The following is a 17,685-nucleotide window of genomic DNA, read 5'->3' as shown; positions in this document are numbered from 1 at the left end:
CGTATAATAAAAAGGACAAAAACTGCTGTCAAACGATCGTATAGAAATATTTTTTGCTGATCATAAAATATGTTTTTGAAATTTGATATTAATTTCATAATATCTTTTGTAAAGCATACATTACCGAGTGACAATTAAATATATAGCGCGCGAAGGAGAAACGGACAAGCTATTAAAGAGTTAATAAACTCGTAACTACGGAAAAATGTCATCTCGACCACAGATTATCGTAAATTGAAGCCATAAGCGTACGCGAGTATTCAGGTGTTATACGAGAGGTGGATTATTTGTTCAGCAGCTCCATTACCGCCTGCGTCGTAATGGCGGTGTTAAAAACGATCCTCGGTTACGGACGAGCGACACGAATCCACAATGCGCGACACACTTCCACATTTATCCCTCTTCTCATGCTCGGAGATGACGGATTTGTTCGAGTACAAAGCGCATTTTATTACACGTAGCTAATTCACGATATAATTTGCAGCGCTTATTTTTCGCGAGCGTTAAGCTCTGCATAATTATTATAACATTGAGCAGGCCGAGATATAAAAGAAGAATTCGAGGCTTTCCTGTCTATAGTTATAATTAATATTAACTAAATATTTTTAAATGCACAGTAAATGCGTTATACATGCTAGAAAACGTAGCGACACTATATTTAGTGACATATATTTTTTCTTTGTCTTTAAGTTTTCCGAGGCATTACGTCTGCGTGGTCTTTTTTTCGTGCACTATAAAAGACGTGAAGATTTTCCTTTCTTGTAGATGGAAAACGAAATTGCGCGGTAACACACTTCATGGAACGTGCGTTTTCCCAAAGAACGACAAAGCTCGAGGTAGGAATCCGCGTACGTGTACCGGGGTGCTGGGTCACCATTAATCTTCAGTTAGCTTGGGTATCTGTATTTATTGTACGGATCACACCGACCGGATGTCGCCGCGATTATCAGCCGGCGGAATTACCTTCCATCAGCAGTAAATTGCACGTGTACATTGTGTGGGACGAATTCGCGTTACGGTGCGACACAACAATGTGCTGCAAGTTAAACCTGCAGAGACGAGCGTTAAACTTACAAAGAATAGAAAATTTGCAAATATAATTATGCAATAAAAACTCACTTGTGTATAAATACAAAAACTTTTGGATAACAAATTTTACAATAATATCTAAACTTTGTGGTAACAAATGTTGTAATAACATTTGAATTTATAAATATCTTGAATGTTAAAAAAGCCTCGGATAGATTCTGCAAGTATAGCTTGGTAATATAAAATACACTTAAAGATAACTGAAAATAAGATTTCATTACCTCAGCACTAAAGTTTAATTTGCGAAGCTCTTTAAGGCAAAGAAAAGGATTAGAACTTGGATTAAAACTTGCGAGATTTTATTATTAATAAAAAAATAACCGCAATTATTTTAGTCTACTTAGTATACTTAGTATAAATATATTATTATTGTATTTTTGTAATTGCACTTTTTAAATCATAATTATGTAATTATCATATTTAGAAAATTATTCTTTAGTTTTTTACATATATTCTGCAATGATATTTTTTTAGCTTTTGAATTAAAAAAGCGAATTTTAAAAATCCGCACGACAGATATAGCCGTTATATTCGACTGTCCTCGGAAAATGAAAGAAAAAAAGGGTAAAATGCACACGAATACGAATTGCACCCATGCGGATGAACGGCGACGAATATACCATTTCATGCAAAGCGGGAAACGTGAAAGTGACTTACGATTTCCACCCCATTGTCCTGTCCGGGACGTAAAATTAACATGAGACGAGCCTGTACTACGAGACGTGAAAAAAATGCACGAGCTACGTCAGACCGCGTTTTAATTAAGTGAAGGATTTTACACTACTACAGAGACAATTAAATAAAGTCGTTGACATGACGATTAATCATAGTTATTTAATCGTGATAAGTGCGTAGAATAAATTGAATTGCCGCAATAAGTGCAATTCAATTCTAATCTTATTAATAGGCTTATTGCGGTGGAAATAAAAAAATATTGGAAATATATCCGAAGACCTATATATTTGAAGAAGAATAAATAAATTTATATATGAATAAATATGAAATATAATACCATAAATTACTAAATATTTCCATAAATTACTAAACTGTTAAACACATAAATTGCTAGATTTAAAAGTCTTATGTATTTTGAAGCTATTTGTAGAGGTGGATCTGTAGAGGTCTACGACACACACGCAACATTGTTATTACAATAAACAATGAGCCGATTTACATATGTCACAGTGCTGCGAGCATTATACTACTACACTTTATCAACACCGACTATCTCTCGCGACCAGAGTTATCGACCATCGAATCATCTTACAGATAAATCCTTCGCGTATAAATTATTACACTACGTCGCATTTATCTTCACCGTAGTTACAACACGAAAACGCAGAAGTTTGAAAATTGTGTCAAACAATTAAAACAAAGAGCGGCTAAATTTTCATTAAAATTGAAATTTTTAATTTAATACTATAATATAATTTAATAATATAATTATACGTAACTATATATCGCATTTATCACGCATTAATAAGACAATAGGATATGCACTTTACTGGTATTTGAAACTATATTATTATAAATATAATAGCATTAACATTATTTTATACGGTCGCCCACTAAAAAATAATTAAATCTCGCAAGTTTTTAGCTTATTCTACTCTCGTAACATTGAACATTAAATCACTGCTAATTACAAAATCGTTATCAAAAAATAATACAATATAAATTTAAATCTATAAATCAGCAGTAAAATATTCAGATTTATGAAATTGTGCATTAAAACTGATGATATGTTTGAAAATCTCTATATTCGCTTTTACATTCTGAAATGTTTAATGAAACATTTGATGTTGTATAATCACCATTAATTTAGTTAATATATTTATACCAAGCAAAATTAATTTTATTATATCGTTTAGTTGTACTAAAAGATATTAAATGTGTTTTTCATTCTTTGGTAACTCATCTGCAATTATAAAATACTGGAATTCGGAACGAAATACATTTTCAATCAATGATTAACATCATTATTGCCCATACAAACATTCATTATGTTGAAATCTTTAAATCACGACGTAATTTCGACACTTTAAAATTTGACTTAATTAATAATCTATATTAAAGATAATGAAAATGATTTATTTTAATTGTAAAAAATAGAAAACGGCGTGCGACAACCGTTGAAATCTATACAAAATGACATTTCTCCGATATTTATTCCATCACGTAAATAACGCAGATAACGAACGCGCATCTCTTCATCCATTTACCGATACACGCCTCCTTACGATATCCGTATTCTCTTTCTCTCTTATTGAGATTGAATCGTAATAAACTAGTACGTGACAAGTCTTATCGAGAATACCGCAATGCGAAACATGCCGCGATGCACGAGATGCATATATAAAGTGAAACGATCGCGAACGAATTATCAGAAGCGTCGGCGTAAAATTCGCTTATTGCAGGCACTTTTATCGCGTTTTTCGTTGCCAGTTATTATAGCAACAGTTTAAGCAAACTTTCGCATTGCTCTCACGTCTTATTTTATATCTCTCTCATATTTCCAAGCGTAAAATTCTTTAATTTAAATTTTTACTGCACTTAAACGAGAGAATTTCGGATTAATGTGCGCTTCTATTCATTTTTACTCGATGTGCTTGTTCGACTATAGTCGAAAAAATCTAATCTCTCTCTCCCTTCCTCCCTCCCTCTTCCTCTCCCTCTCCTTCTCTCTCTCCCTCACGATGTGGCGTACTTTTATTGTACAATTATATTTTGTAGACCCATTATAATCTCTCATTTTATTACTTTGTTTTTGTAAAAACCTCGAAACTCTCTTATCACAGGGGTGCTCAGTCGATTGCAATCCGGTCGATCGCGACGTGTTTTTTGATAGATTTTCTTTACATTTTGATTTTTACTTTGTTTGATTTTATTATAAAATTTATATTTCTAATTTTAATATTTGTTTTGTTTCTATTAATTTCTTTATATTTTGACACTTAGTTTGTCTCTATTGATATATTTAATAAACGTTAATATCACGTTCTAATTTTATATTTAATATTACATTTTTTTCCTCTGTGTGTAGATCGCGAGGTCGCTCTATTAAAAAAAAGTAGCTCGCATGTACAAAAAGGTTGGGCAGCACTGCCTTACTAGAATTAACATTCTGCTTTTCTTGTTAGTAAGGAGAACCTTATTTTTTCAGTCCTCCACTTTTTGTATATATGTATTATTTCCTCAAAACTCATAAACTACTAAAAGTACTGACTTTATTTTTAAGTTTATATCTTTCTTGATATATAAAAAAAATTATTTTGTCATTAAACAAAAAAAATGGCTCAGAGCAAATTAATAATATAAAAAAATATCTCAAAATAAAATAATGATTTTAAAGTAGAGTTTTCTATGAGTAAAATAATACGCCAGCTTCATATGCGCTCGCTGGTATGCTATTACAAAAACTTTGAAATAACATTTGCTAAGTTGCAAAAAAACCATACGAAAATTTTGAAAATTGAGAACAAATAAACATCAGTGTTATTAAAATTCTGCTGTGTGGGTTTTTCATTAAGCACAGAAAACATAAATTACGGTTAAAAAAAAGCTTGATGCACAATAGCACTCAACAGAACATGTAGCAACATCTAACGCATTAAGAAAATTAAGATTCACCGTTCTCTAATTTTACAATCAACAATCGACGATTGCAGAATGTCCATATTCAAGTTTCTTCACAGAAAATTTTAAATTCTGACTAAATAATTTTTGTGTAAAAAATAAATAGCAATATAGTATGATTTTAAAGCAAAACGAGAAAAAGTACTAAAATAAAAAATTAATTGCAAATTGTTTATCGAAATAAATAATCTTCTTTCGATCACACTTCTTTATATTTTTTGTATTGTATTTAAAATAGAACACAAATTTCAGCACATAACATCTATTTTTCTGCTAAAAGTTATCAGTACAAATAAATTAAATAGATATTTCCTTTAAAAAATTTATAAAAATTTATTTTAAAAATTGTTTCCCTAAGAGTTTAATATTTATCAATTAATATTATATAATTAAACAGACGAAAGATGTAAGTCACAAGTTTAAAATAACTTCGACAAATAAATATGACTTGAAAAATTACTGGATTCTAAGATTCAGTCATCATATTATCTTTTACTATATCAAACGAATGAATAATTACTTAAGCGACAGCGGTAAAATATATTATATCGCATTTTCCTCGTCGACGCGACGTGATTGAGTGGTGCTCATACTTTTCCCGCGGAACGTTTAGCTCGCTTATTTAGAACCGGACGACGCGCGATGCCGAGGACGGGCGGCGGCCGTGATAAAATAATAAAAAAAAAGCAGCTAGTCGGAGAAATAAGGAATGGGGATACGGCGCATTAGTCGAGAAACACTGGTGGCGGTCTATCATCTGGCGTATAACGTGGCACAGTTAAATAAACCCCGGGAAATGCATTTCTCTGCGCGCGCGCGCTGGATAGCACCGGATGCGGCTGTCATCCTCGTGTGCTCGTGCATCATCTTCCAAAAGACGCGGGATCACGTCTTCCTCTTCGCCGTTTCTTCACTACTTTCCCGTCCCTCCGCAACCCCCTTTTACTATCACCGACAATCCTTCTTTTTTCCCGCGAGCTTCTGCCAACGATTCTTCGCGTCCGCAAACATTATTAATCCTCCACATATTTTCGCACTAAAGATAGTTCAACTTGCTAACTATAGTTATTATCAGTTTGTTAAATTTGCGCGTCACATTTATACGCTTGTTCGTGAGTAATTTTTTACTATTTCACTCAAAATTCTTCAATTTTCATGCATTTATATCATTTTAATAGTAAGACGCTAATAGCGTAACTAGCAAGCTTTCTACGTTTAAAAGTTACTGCATTGTTTGTGTTTTATTTTGTACATACAAGAAATTTCTTTTGTTTAACAATTTGTTCATGAAAAAGATTCGCTAAAACAAAAGAAAAAAATGTAGTCAGAAAAAGGAAACATATATAAAGCAGATCCCTATGCGACATTGCAAATAATTTTATGAGAACGAAACGTGAATAATAGCATCTGCAATTTTCAACAAGCTCCATTTCAACTAATAGAAAAAATATATGGAGACATTTAAAAAATATCGCGTCTTAATCTTCTCGGCGCGCAACGAAATAGCCGACAAAATGGCTATGGTCACGCGAAACGATTTTATTCCGGGCATCGCGTCGTCTTCTGTGTAAAGACGAAGATAATGACAACGACAGCGACGACGACAAAGATGACAACGAACGGCGGCCCGAACGATATTTTCAAGGCGGGAAATTTATGCCGCTCGCACCATTCGTTACGACGACGGCTCTATCTGCGCGTGACATTTATTAATAACCTTTCTATCTTTAAAGGGAAGAACGACGCGCCCGGCGTGTCACCTCGCTAACGAGACTAAAAGCTCGTAATTGATTCTCTTCCGGCGCTAACCCCACCAGACGCGACCGTGTTCACTCGGATGAAAAAGAAGGCTGGCTATTAGCACCCGTTCATCGGCGGCTATTAAATCAGGACGACATGGCATCTGGCATGCGTCGTATCGTCCGCCGAGGTTACCCTTTGCTACATCTGCTTCACGGAGTCTTTTTGCCGTCCGAAAGTATTGTACTTCGTTTACTCGGACAAAAAAAAACTATATTCTTTAATGTGTTATATATAATTATACTTTTTTCTGCAGGTAAACTTCATCATTAAAACGTGTATTGCTGATAATAAGTAATAAATTCTGCATATCTTAAGAAACTTATAAATATAAAAATGCTTCTCAAAAATAAGAAAGCAAACTGGAGTTCTGTAAGCAAATTTTAAGTCGCATTTTAATTAGGATTATTCCTATTACTAGCTTCATAACATAATTGCATTATATTTACGTTGTAATTGACGTAATTAAAAGGGGAATTTCTACAGAGAGATTAATCAACGAACAAGCTATTCTGATCTAATTGTGAGTTGGATCAATTGTAAGATTTATACAATTGATTATTCCTGTTAAGATCCTACAATTGTCCATTTTCGAATTACTGCTACGCTCAATAGAAAAGTACTTCGCTTAAAATTGGTATTTCGAGCTAGCTATGAATAGAAGTTTTCATTCTAAAATCCCGAAGCACATTCGAAAAGTAGTAATTAAAAATAAGAGTATTGAATTACCGTGCTATTACTGAGGAAACAATTTTCTTAACATTGTGTCGCGCGGCACGTAATGTCAAGAGAATTGTTACTACTGGTACACTCGCCAGAGATTCTTCGTGATACGCCAGGCTTGAACGCAATTTCTCATTAAAGATAATGCCCGTCGTTCTTCAGGCGAACAACTGCGACCGCGAGTAAGAACAGAACGTAATGCCGGCATTCCTCTTAATTAGGATCGTACGGTGAACGCTGAAACGCGCTCTACACGGTCTGTTTTGTTAAACAATAGCAAAGATACGAGTAGATACCTCGTTCTAATATGCTAGATAAATAAAGTTATGTTGAAAACAACAAAGTGAATTCAAATGAAAAAAACTGCTACTTATTTTTTGGACCGCTGAAAATATAATTATCAACTATTGAGCTAATATCACATTTTCGAATAAATTATGATAATCATTATAAACCTATGATCGTAATAATTATCCCACTTAAATATTTTTAATTGCGTTATTTGTATATTAAAATTTTGTTCTGTAAGAGCTTTTTTTCATTTAAGTTGCATTATGACTAGCATTAATTATAACATTAATTTTAATTAAATGTTTGTTTACTTTCAGCTTAATAAATATTTCATATTATTATTTTATTCATCATTGGAATAAAATATTCGAATAGGTATTAACAGTCTCCATGAGTTTGCACGATTGAAATTTATAAATCGACAGACGGAAGCGAGCACACTGAGAGAGAATCGAGCACCGGTGTATTCCCGATCAAACGAGCACTCGAAGAAAGTAGCTAGAGTTCACTCGAAACAATCGAGAGCTGGTCAGAGAGTCGTCGGGAAGCTATACGAACGACGTCCTTCCGACCTCGTATTCATCCACTTTGCAGGTCTCAAGAGTGTCGGTGGAGATTGGATGGCCATCGTCGCCATTTGCAAGGTCGATTGCATCGGTCATTTAGGGAGCCGCGACAGTTTCTTCGTCGATGTTTGCCGATACTGGACTATCGAACCACCGTAACCGCTCTCAGAAATTGCCGACGAAGCAGGAAGCAACAATTGCGCAAATATATAGCTTTCGCAAATAGTAACTTCTTTAAATCTACGAATCTATAGTGCTTCAAATGCTATAACATTTTTCATCGCTTGTAATTTTTCGATTGCAAAACATGACTTGAAACTTTTTTAAATCACTTTTTATAAGTTTACAAATTTCAAAGTACTAAATCTTACTCTCCTCTTTCGAAAAAGTTTTAGTCACATACAGATATGCAAAGAATTTGCGTATTATTTCTACTCCTCGCGTCAAAACTTTATAATTCATAATGGGAAGCATACAATTTTCCAGACAACGAATCAATCATATGTCAATGAATAGTATAATAACGGAATTTCTATTACGCTAATTACATCTATTATAATTTGCGCGTATACGATATCACAATGGCACACTCCCACGCGTTGTTCATGCAGCAAACTAAATTACAACCAATTATTTATGTCCGGTAATTACGAATATCTCATCGCAACCGATCATAATCAAATATTGAAAACTATATGAAATTTACGAAGGAATTCTTTAGCGATTTTAATTAAGAGCGATCAAAAAAAAGCCGTCGCTTCTCGAAATTTCTCTTAAAATGAAAAATTGCAGATATCGTTTCGTGATATCGCTCACAAGATTTATTAGTATAATATTAAATTTTAATGTTTTATATCTGTAATCCAATATTACTATTTTTTCCTTCAACTAAAATCATTACATTTACATTTTTTGCGGTGCATTTACATCAATAGACGTAAATTGAATTTTAATATTATCAAAAATGTTTTGCCGTAAAAAAAAAATTTTTGTTTAGAGAAAAGATTTTGTTATGTGACTACCAGATTGTGATAAATAATGTTAAATATTCATAAATAAATACATCTGTCACATATAATAAATTTTTTCAAGTTAGAGAAAATTAATGACGGTAATCCCCAAGTCTCCGACATCTGAGATCATTAACGATACTTTGGACGCGTTTCTACGTGACTTGTTCGACGACGTTTTTCTTTCGTGATGTGGTTCGTAGTATTGAATGTTGGGATCGTTTCAGTTATGTTTGTTTTGCGTAAAATCAACTCGACGCTCTTTTCTTTCTACTTACGTTTGTCTTTAGTATACTTTCTTGTATTTCTTACGCTAAAATAATACGTATGTAGGAATTTGCTCAAGAACTGTAAGGATTCAAGAATCAAAGATTCAGAGATCAAATAATTTAAAGATATAAAGTATCAAAACCCAAGTTTTACATCTATCTCAATGAATTGGACATTTACAAAATATTTTTACCAATAACAGCCAATAACGAATATTACTACCTTCAAAAATTATTGTGTTTTATATTAATAACAAAATTTCACATAATAATCTTGAAACAACAAGCTGATAGAGCAGGAGCTAGTTAGAATTGCTCAAATTTTCCATTTATTACAAAATATTACAAATACAGACGTTTCGGTCTAAGGGACGTGGCCATTTTCAGTGTAACAAATTAATATAAATAATGTCGTCGCTAGTCGAAAAACGTTGATAAGATAGTCAGAATAGACACGTTCTCAGACAATAGTTATGATTTAGGTAAAATTTCACATTCTGCTTCTTTTATTACAAATCTTAATTGTCTCTGTGATTTTAGTTTATAATCTGGTAAAGTAAATCTTATTTGCATAAAAATAACAATTAACATTTAAAAAATTTTCAAAATAATGTAAAATATACAAAGTGTCTCAAATTAACCGTATTTATCGCTATATAGTTTTTATTAAATACTAAATCGCGTTTATTAATAGAAAGAGAAAGTATTTTGAACAGAACTGTAGCATGATTGTTAAGCGTGATTGCCTTCTACGAATCTTTGCGATCTTTCGCGTGACCGAAACACCTGCATGGATAGCTCAAACGAAATGGTAACATCGTTCATTAGCGAATACCAGCAAGTCGCTGGCTGTCCTGCAAGTCATCGCCGACGTCATGTCCCTGTGTTTTCCAACTATACGTGCATCATGCGAATAGTGACAAATAAATGAAACTCAGAACATCCCGTAAAAAAGATTCGTATAGATTAAAGCAATAAGACAGTAGTAATTATTCCAATAAATAATTGTTCTTAAATCCCAAATTTTTTAAATTTTATGTTACATGATAACTATGTAGCGGTAAATGATATGGTTAGCCTAGGACACTTTGTATATTTTGAATTATTTTTCAATCTATTCTCTTAATAATATTAAAATAAAATTAATTGGGTCGACTTACCAGCACGATGCGCAGCAGCGAGGTTGTTCATAAATTCATCTGTAATGCAAAGTACATCCAAATTTTATAACAGCATTTTAAATAATTGTATATGAGAAATAATTATTACGCACATTAAACATTTATTTTCTTTTATGCAACTAAAAGAATTATGTATTGTATATCTAATAAATTGAATAATAATAAAACAATAGCAAGCACAAGGTCGTGCCGATTTCAACTTAAGGAAGTAGCGATAAGTAGCAACAATGTTTATGCCGATACACAGCGCGCAACGATGAAAACGACTCCACCACACGCCGCGAGTTGGCCTAGAAACTTTCAACATTAGAGTATTTATCGAAAATTTATCGAAATAGAGTAAATTCGATTTCGTTCTTGTTATTATTTGCACGGCGACACTTGTACGGGTCAAATTATTCCATAGCAGCACGTTATCCTCTCCAATAATATCCTTACTACTTCCCACAGTTTTCCATCTCAATTTTTTCCTTACTTGTTGCAGAGAGTGTCGAACGTGTATTCCGCAATAATATTCGAGTTACATTTTTGTTCTAAAATAATGCATCGGGAGTGTCATTTAAAAAAAGGAGGAAGAGGAGACTCAGGAATAGCATCCGGTGACACAATTTTAAGGTAAAGTAATCGTTTATTTATTACCTATTGTTTGCAAAATATAATTCTTTTATTAGATATTTGCATAAAAGAGATGAGTAAAAGTTTAAAATGCGTAATAATTATTTGTCAAGTAATTAGTTTGGACGCTGCTATAATTTAAATGTATATTGTATATTATTACAGATCAATATATGAACAACTTCACTACTGCGCATTGTGCCGATAAGCCAATTTAATTAATTTTATTTTAATATCATTAAGAGAATAGACTAAAAAATGATGTAAAACATACAAAGTGTCTTAGACTTAAAATGTATCATTCGTTAATAGCAGATTTCTAAAGTTTCTTATTTATGGTAAATATATGTATAAAAATCATAATGCAACGTGCTTGAGCGCGTAAATGTTTGACAATCTGATTGGTCAACTTTAAACCCTACGCTAAAAATTAGCCTTGACATTTGGCACAAAGATTTTGGTCTAAAAATCTGCTATTAACAAGTAATACGGTTGGTCTGAGACACCCTGTATATGTTTTTATGTATTTGCGCTTTAAACTATTATTTGAGTTCCAAAAATATTTTTGACGTATATCGGTCATAAACTCAGATCGAATCGTATCTTTTCACAAATTTTTAAAGTTATTCCAGTGACAGGAAAAATAAAATGTAACAACCGCAAGCGATCGGTTCCGATCGGCAGGATTCGCATGAAAGATACGTCGCGTAGAAAATCAGAACTTCGCATTCACCGAATATTGGGCAGACCGTTTCTGTCGACGAAAATCACGCAAGAAGTCAAAAAAACCGACGTCGTAAAACGCGACATCATCTTCCTTGTCGGAAAAAAATTCTCGCCGTCCCGTCGAAGTAACGTCATTCGCCGCGAGAAATGTAACCCGAGTAGTTCTTCGCCGACGAGGGAGAAGTTTTTACAGTGAATCGCGGCACGGATTGTCGCCGACTTGTCGTCAACAGAAGTCCGGTTGTAAAACGTGTATTTCTCATGACTGACCCGATTCGTCACCATGTCGCAATCAGAACTTTGTTCCGGTTGAATCTCGGCGACTTTCGTTCGCTTTACGTCCGTCATCCGCGAATTGCAGCGCGTTTATTTCGCTTCCGTGGCCTCCCCAAAAAATTGAATTTTACAGTTCGTAGAACGCGAGAGACTTGAGAGTTAATAAGTTTATGTAGCTACTGAGTCGGAGTCAGTCGATGTTAAAATGCTCGCAGAAGTAATTTTTGATAAGAATCATTAAGAAAGTTTATTTAGAGTCTGTGAGAAAGTGCTGAAAGATTATTAATATAAATTTGATTAATCTATTTTTTTCTAAATATTTCCATTAAACTGTAGATTTAAATAGATTCAATCAACATAATATTTTACTAAAACAAACTAAAATTTTTAAGCAAAAAATTGTAACAAATGTAAATGTCTACGACTATATGTTATTATAATATATTTATGTATCAGTAATGTGCAATTTGTTGTAAAAATAAATAAATTATTGTATTACAGAAAATAATTCAAAATATAAATATAATACTGTGCACCATTATTTTAATCTGCAGTTATCTAGTTATGCTACATATTAAAATTAAGATCAAAAATTTTGAAAAACTTTGTCAACGCGTACTTTTATCAAAATATATTTGTTTGCACAAAATTTTTTTTGCAATATTCTCTTCTTGAAAAAAATTTGTAATTAATAATTTTTACTTTGCGAATCATTTCTCTTATCGTTATGAAATTTGCCACCGCACGACCCTCATTCGCGGGGTGCCGAAAGTGAACGGGTCGCGTCGTCCGTCTGCGGACGTGTAGCAACTGGCGAGCGCATTAGAATAACGCGACGCGGCCAGGCTGCGCCGCTAATTACGTCCTGCTGTCTAGTTTGTATTAATGCGGGCGTTAGCATTCCGCCACGGCCATCCGGCTTTCCGCGTTACGTCGTCGCGTTGCATCGGAGCCGCCGGCAGACGTGCGTTACGTGCGTCACGACGTCCCGGTTACCCGTTGTCCCGACCCCAGAAGACCGTGTTGCAACTCCCGCTTGCCACCCCTAGTCAGCGGAGGGATGCCAGGTGGATTTAACTGCAGGTATGCGTCGTCTAGCTATCCCCAGCATCATCCGCGTCCGAAATCACTTCACGCTAAGCTCGTCACCGACCTCGTACTTTATTCACGAGAATGTCAGCCCTAACAGTCGTCTCGCGATTAACCCTTCAGGTACTGAACAGTTTGTCACGTAGAACACAACGAGGAGAATTAAAAGATGTCCATTGACGTGTCACGTACATGCGCGCACGTTGATGCAACTTACTTAGCGAAACACCACACTATTGAAATTTCTCTCTTCACAGCGTGTATAAATCACTCTTTTAAAAGTCATAAATCTTTTAATGGATAGAATAAAATATAGCGATGAGTATAAGGTAACCGAAACAATTTGTGCGGTTTTTTTATATAAAGTTTAATATAAAAACCGCATGGATTTTTTTGGTTACCTGATACATCGAATAAATATCAGATCAAATTGTATATATATATATATATACATATATATATATATATATATATATATATTGTAAAATTGTTGGTTATTCTCTACTCGTACGATTGCTACACATGACGAAACATTCTATATATTTTTATGTAAAAATTCAAACTTCTGCAACTTCGATCTTTTCGTCGGTTTTATTATCTCGCGAACATTTTACGCGACACGAAGAGAGAGCAGTATTCAATGATTTTGAAATAACATAGAAACAGGAAACAAGCAATGAAGGGATAAGAGAAAATGCTAAAAGTATTACACGCGAAGCGTTAAAAAGTACTCGGCCCGTCTAAATGAGAGTAATTTTCGTAAAAGCACGGTGTACTCGCCGTAGGATTGGAAAGTCCCTCGAACCTGCAGTCGGCTATTAGTCTCGATATCGTAAAATAGAAACGATTTTCAATAACGGTGAGCGATAATATTATTGCTCAGACAACGAGGCAACCGCTCTCTTTCTCTTTCCTTTCTCCCTTTTTCGCTCCTCTTAGATCACCTTTAGCCACCTGAGCTTTCACTCGCTTCTTTTTCAAAGGATACGAATCGAATAAATAATATTAATAGAAATGCAAATTGCCTATTGTCAAAATTCACGATGCGTTTGGAAATGTAAACGCAATTGTTGTGTTTATTGTTTATTACAATATATAATTTATATAATCTTTGTCATATGATCCGTTTTGCCCGGTTCACAAGGATCGAATAATGCTAAATAATATGAAATACGTAAATAGCAATCGATGATATTCCAAATAAATAGAATACAATCATGATCTCATTTCATTTTTGGGTATTACATAATTCACTATATTTGTTACATAATTTAATATTTGGAGAAACAAAATAATTAATCATTATTTGACTATAATTAATCATTTCGCTATTATCCTTCAGCAAAAATAATAAAAAGAATTATCGATTATTAGAGAGAGAGATTTCTAAATTAAAACACTTTTCTATTAAAATTAATTGTTCTAAATTAAAAAATAATTATTGCACAATTGCGCATAAACTGCAGCAAAAAGTGCAAAAAAAATAGAATATATACACTAGAAAAAATTTTATTTACTGTTCTCTAGCAAATTAGATATATTCTCAAAACTTGTGAACAGTATCTGTAAAAGGAAGCAAACGAAGCAAGTAGAACTATACATATGCAAATTAGCAAATTGACGATAGCAGTAGATTGGAAACCATATTCGCGGTATATAGAGACCCCCAATTTTGTTACATAGCACAATCTTGTGATCACGCATATATCAATTTCAATATGTGTAGCTTTTCACATTGCTGTGTGTTATAATCTCACTGTAATCATTTCTTTTGTGTGCGAATTGTTTGACAGCACAATAATATAACACGTATCTTTGATATTTAAAGAAACAAAATAATGTATAGAAATATTTAAATCTGATTAACTTTTTATAACAATTTTTTTATAATTTTTGGACAAAACTTTGAAATTGCATACTATACTTGAATGTTTAAATAGATAGAATAGAACACTAGAGCTAATATGTTAGAGCTTTATTTATATCGAGTTATATCAGAGTGATCCTTACATTGACTCTCGTGTAGTCTACGATAAAATATACTCATAAAAGATACTCACTTATCTATCTAATCGTCAAAGGTTTGTCACATTTCTTAATTTCCATCATGAACGAAAAAGAAAAAGTTTCTTTCGCACAGCTGTATTAATCTCGACAGGACTGTATGGAGATTTCGCTAATTACAGTTCCAAGTAAATCATACTTTGGACAAATAAGTAAAAATGCAAGAACGTCGCGGGCAGAAAGAAATAGAAACAAACGACAGGAAGGAAGGGTTCTCTTTCAAGGAAGCGTTGTGAATTAGTTTCCATTTGCTAATTACATGCGGAGTCGCACGGCTGGAGAAAGAAGCGCGACGGAAATAATTATGTTTAATCTCGAAAAAATTAAAAACTCCGAAGCGACTGAAAGAAACTTTTCCCTTTTCTCTTCATGAGCCGCACGCACCAAAATCAACTTACTATTCATTGTCAACTAACTACTGTCAGTTTCTTTGTTCAGTAGTTATTGTCGCTTTCCTCCTTCAGCTCTATATATCTCATTGCAATATTTTTTTTGTAAAAATGAAAGTCACATATTCATTTATATGACAGAAAATATAATATTTAAGATAAAAGTATAATGTATTTCATTTTATATAGTTTTAAAAATCTAAAACATTAAATCTAAAAATATTTACAAATTTTTAATGCGTAATATCTCCCAAATAAAAAATGTAAGTATTTCTCAATATAAAATATAAAAATGTAAAATATTCTTCAAATATAAAATGAAATATGTCACTCAAGAAACAACCTTTTTATATATTATTGCAAGTAAACACTATTATTCGTCAAAACACATACCTGATTTAAATAATGGTACAGAAGTAAACACATATAAAGCAAAATACTTTTCACTATTAATATATAAACATGTAAATATCATAATAATATATGTATTATTCACACAGTGCTAAAAAAATTACAAAAATACAACATTTAATTTTTAATTTGACAAAATCTGAACATTACAACTTTAATATTTTAACAAATAAAAAATATTTTTAAAAACTCTTATAATCTATTCCATTTTATTAAACATTAATATAAACTAAAATATATTTCAATAAATAATATTTTAATAAGAATTTTTTTAAAAATTTGCTTTTCTTTGCGCTACAATATCCAAATGTTAATAAAAATAAAATTACAAGATATTAAAAAAGTTATTAAAAAAGACTATTTTATAATTTTTTTAAGTTTTATAATAACTATACAAATTCATAAATAAATTGATTATGAATTATAGAATATCAGGCACAAAGTGTTTATGCCTTCAAAAGAGTCACTGTCCAATTAAGGATTAAAAGACTGTAGAAACAAGCAGAGATACTCGTGCTAAAAGGATGCAAAAGAAAGGAGCGTGAATCGCGGAAACCTTCGCACGGCGCTTATCTCTCCGACAGATACGTTTGCAGCGCGTTGTTGGAACTAGCGGTAAAAAAAAAAAAGAAAGAGACGAGGCCAACGCGCGTAAAGTACGCTATCCGTCGTGTCCACATACAAAGAAATCCTGCAGAATACGTATGCGTGTCTCGCATGTATCCGTGTGTTCGCGCGCGCGCGCGCTTTTAACGAGCAAACTTTCGACAAATAAATTTCGCGAATCAGCGCGCGTTTGCTCGAAGGAGGCGTCCGTTCGTTCGTTCGTTCGTTCGTTACGCGACCGAGAGATCTGGGAGAGTAGCGACTATACCCGCGTGCTGTAACTGCGAACGAGTTGCAACTGATGTATCTCCGAGCCGTCTGAAAGGGTGAATTTACACAGCTGACTGTTTACGCGTTCTACGTGATCGCTTCATCCCGAGTGACTATTCAAAATGAACAAAAGCAGAGAATGGTCGCGGTTCTTTTAACAATGTTTAGTGAATATTTCTCCGCAAATACAGATTTAAATTTTACAAATGTCTGTCAATAATATTACAAGAAGATCCAAAAAATGTTATAATCCCACCAAGAGTAACCACCCCCTTTTATCTTTTAAATTAAAAGAGATAGACCATAACAAATATATATCAAATTAAATGGTTCAATCTGAACTCTATTGTGAGCATAATAGTTGCTTACAAAAGCTATTCGTGTTAACGAACGGAGAGGTATGTATAATTTTTTTATAATAATGTGGATATTTTGATGTAAGAAAAATTGTAGCGCTGTTTAAAAAGAATACAACAATGTATGATTTCATATAAATATTTTACATATTTTACGAGTTTTATCGGCTTAAAATATCGCGGGCAACGTCCACCTTTTCACTTTCGGCTCTGCGATATGGCTAACTTCTGACTCGTACGTTAAAAATTGACGTGTCAATTGAAGTTGTAGCACTGTTAATTATTAATTAATTATTGAAGTTTGCCATATCGCAGAAA

The sequence above is a fragment of the Linepithema humile genome, chromosome 1 (assembly GCF_040581485.1).
Source record: "Linepithema humile isolate Giens D197 chromosome 1, Lhum_UNIL_v1.0, whole genome shotgun sequence".
Classification (NCBI taxonomy): domain Eukaryota; kingdom Metazoa; phylum Arthropoda; class Insecta; order Hymenoptera; family Formicidae; genus Linepithema; species Linepithema humile.
Note: the sequence above shows the minus strand (reverse complement) of the source record.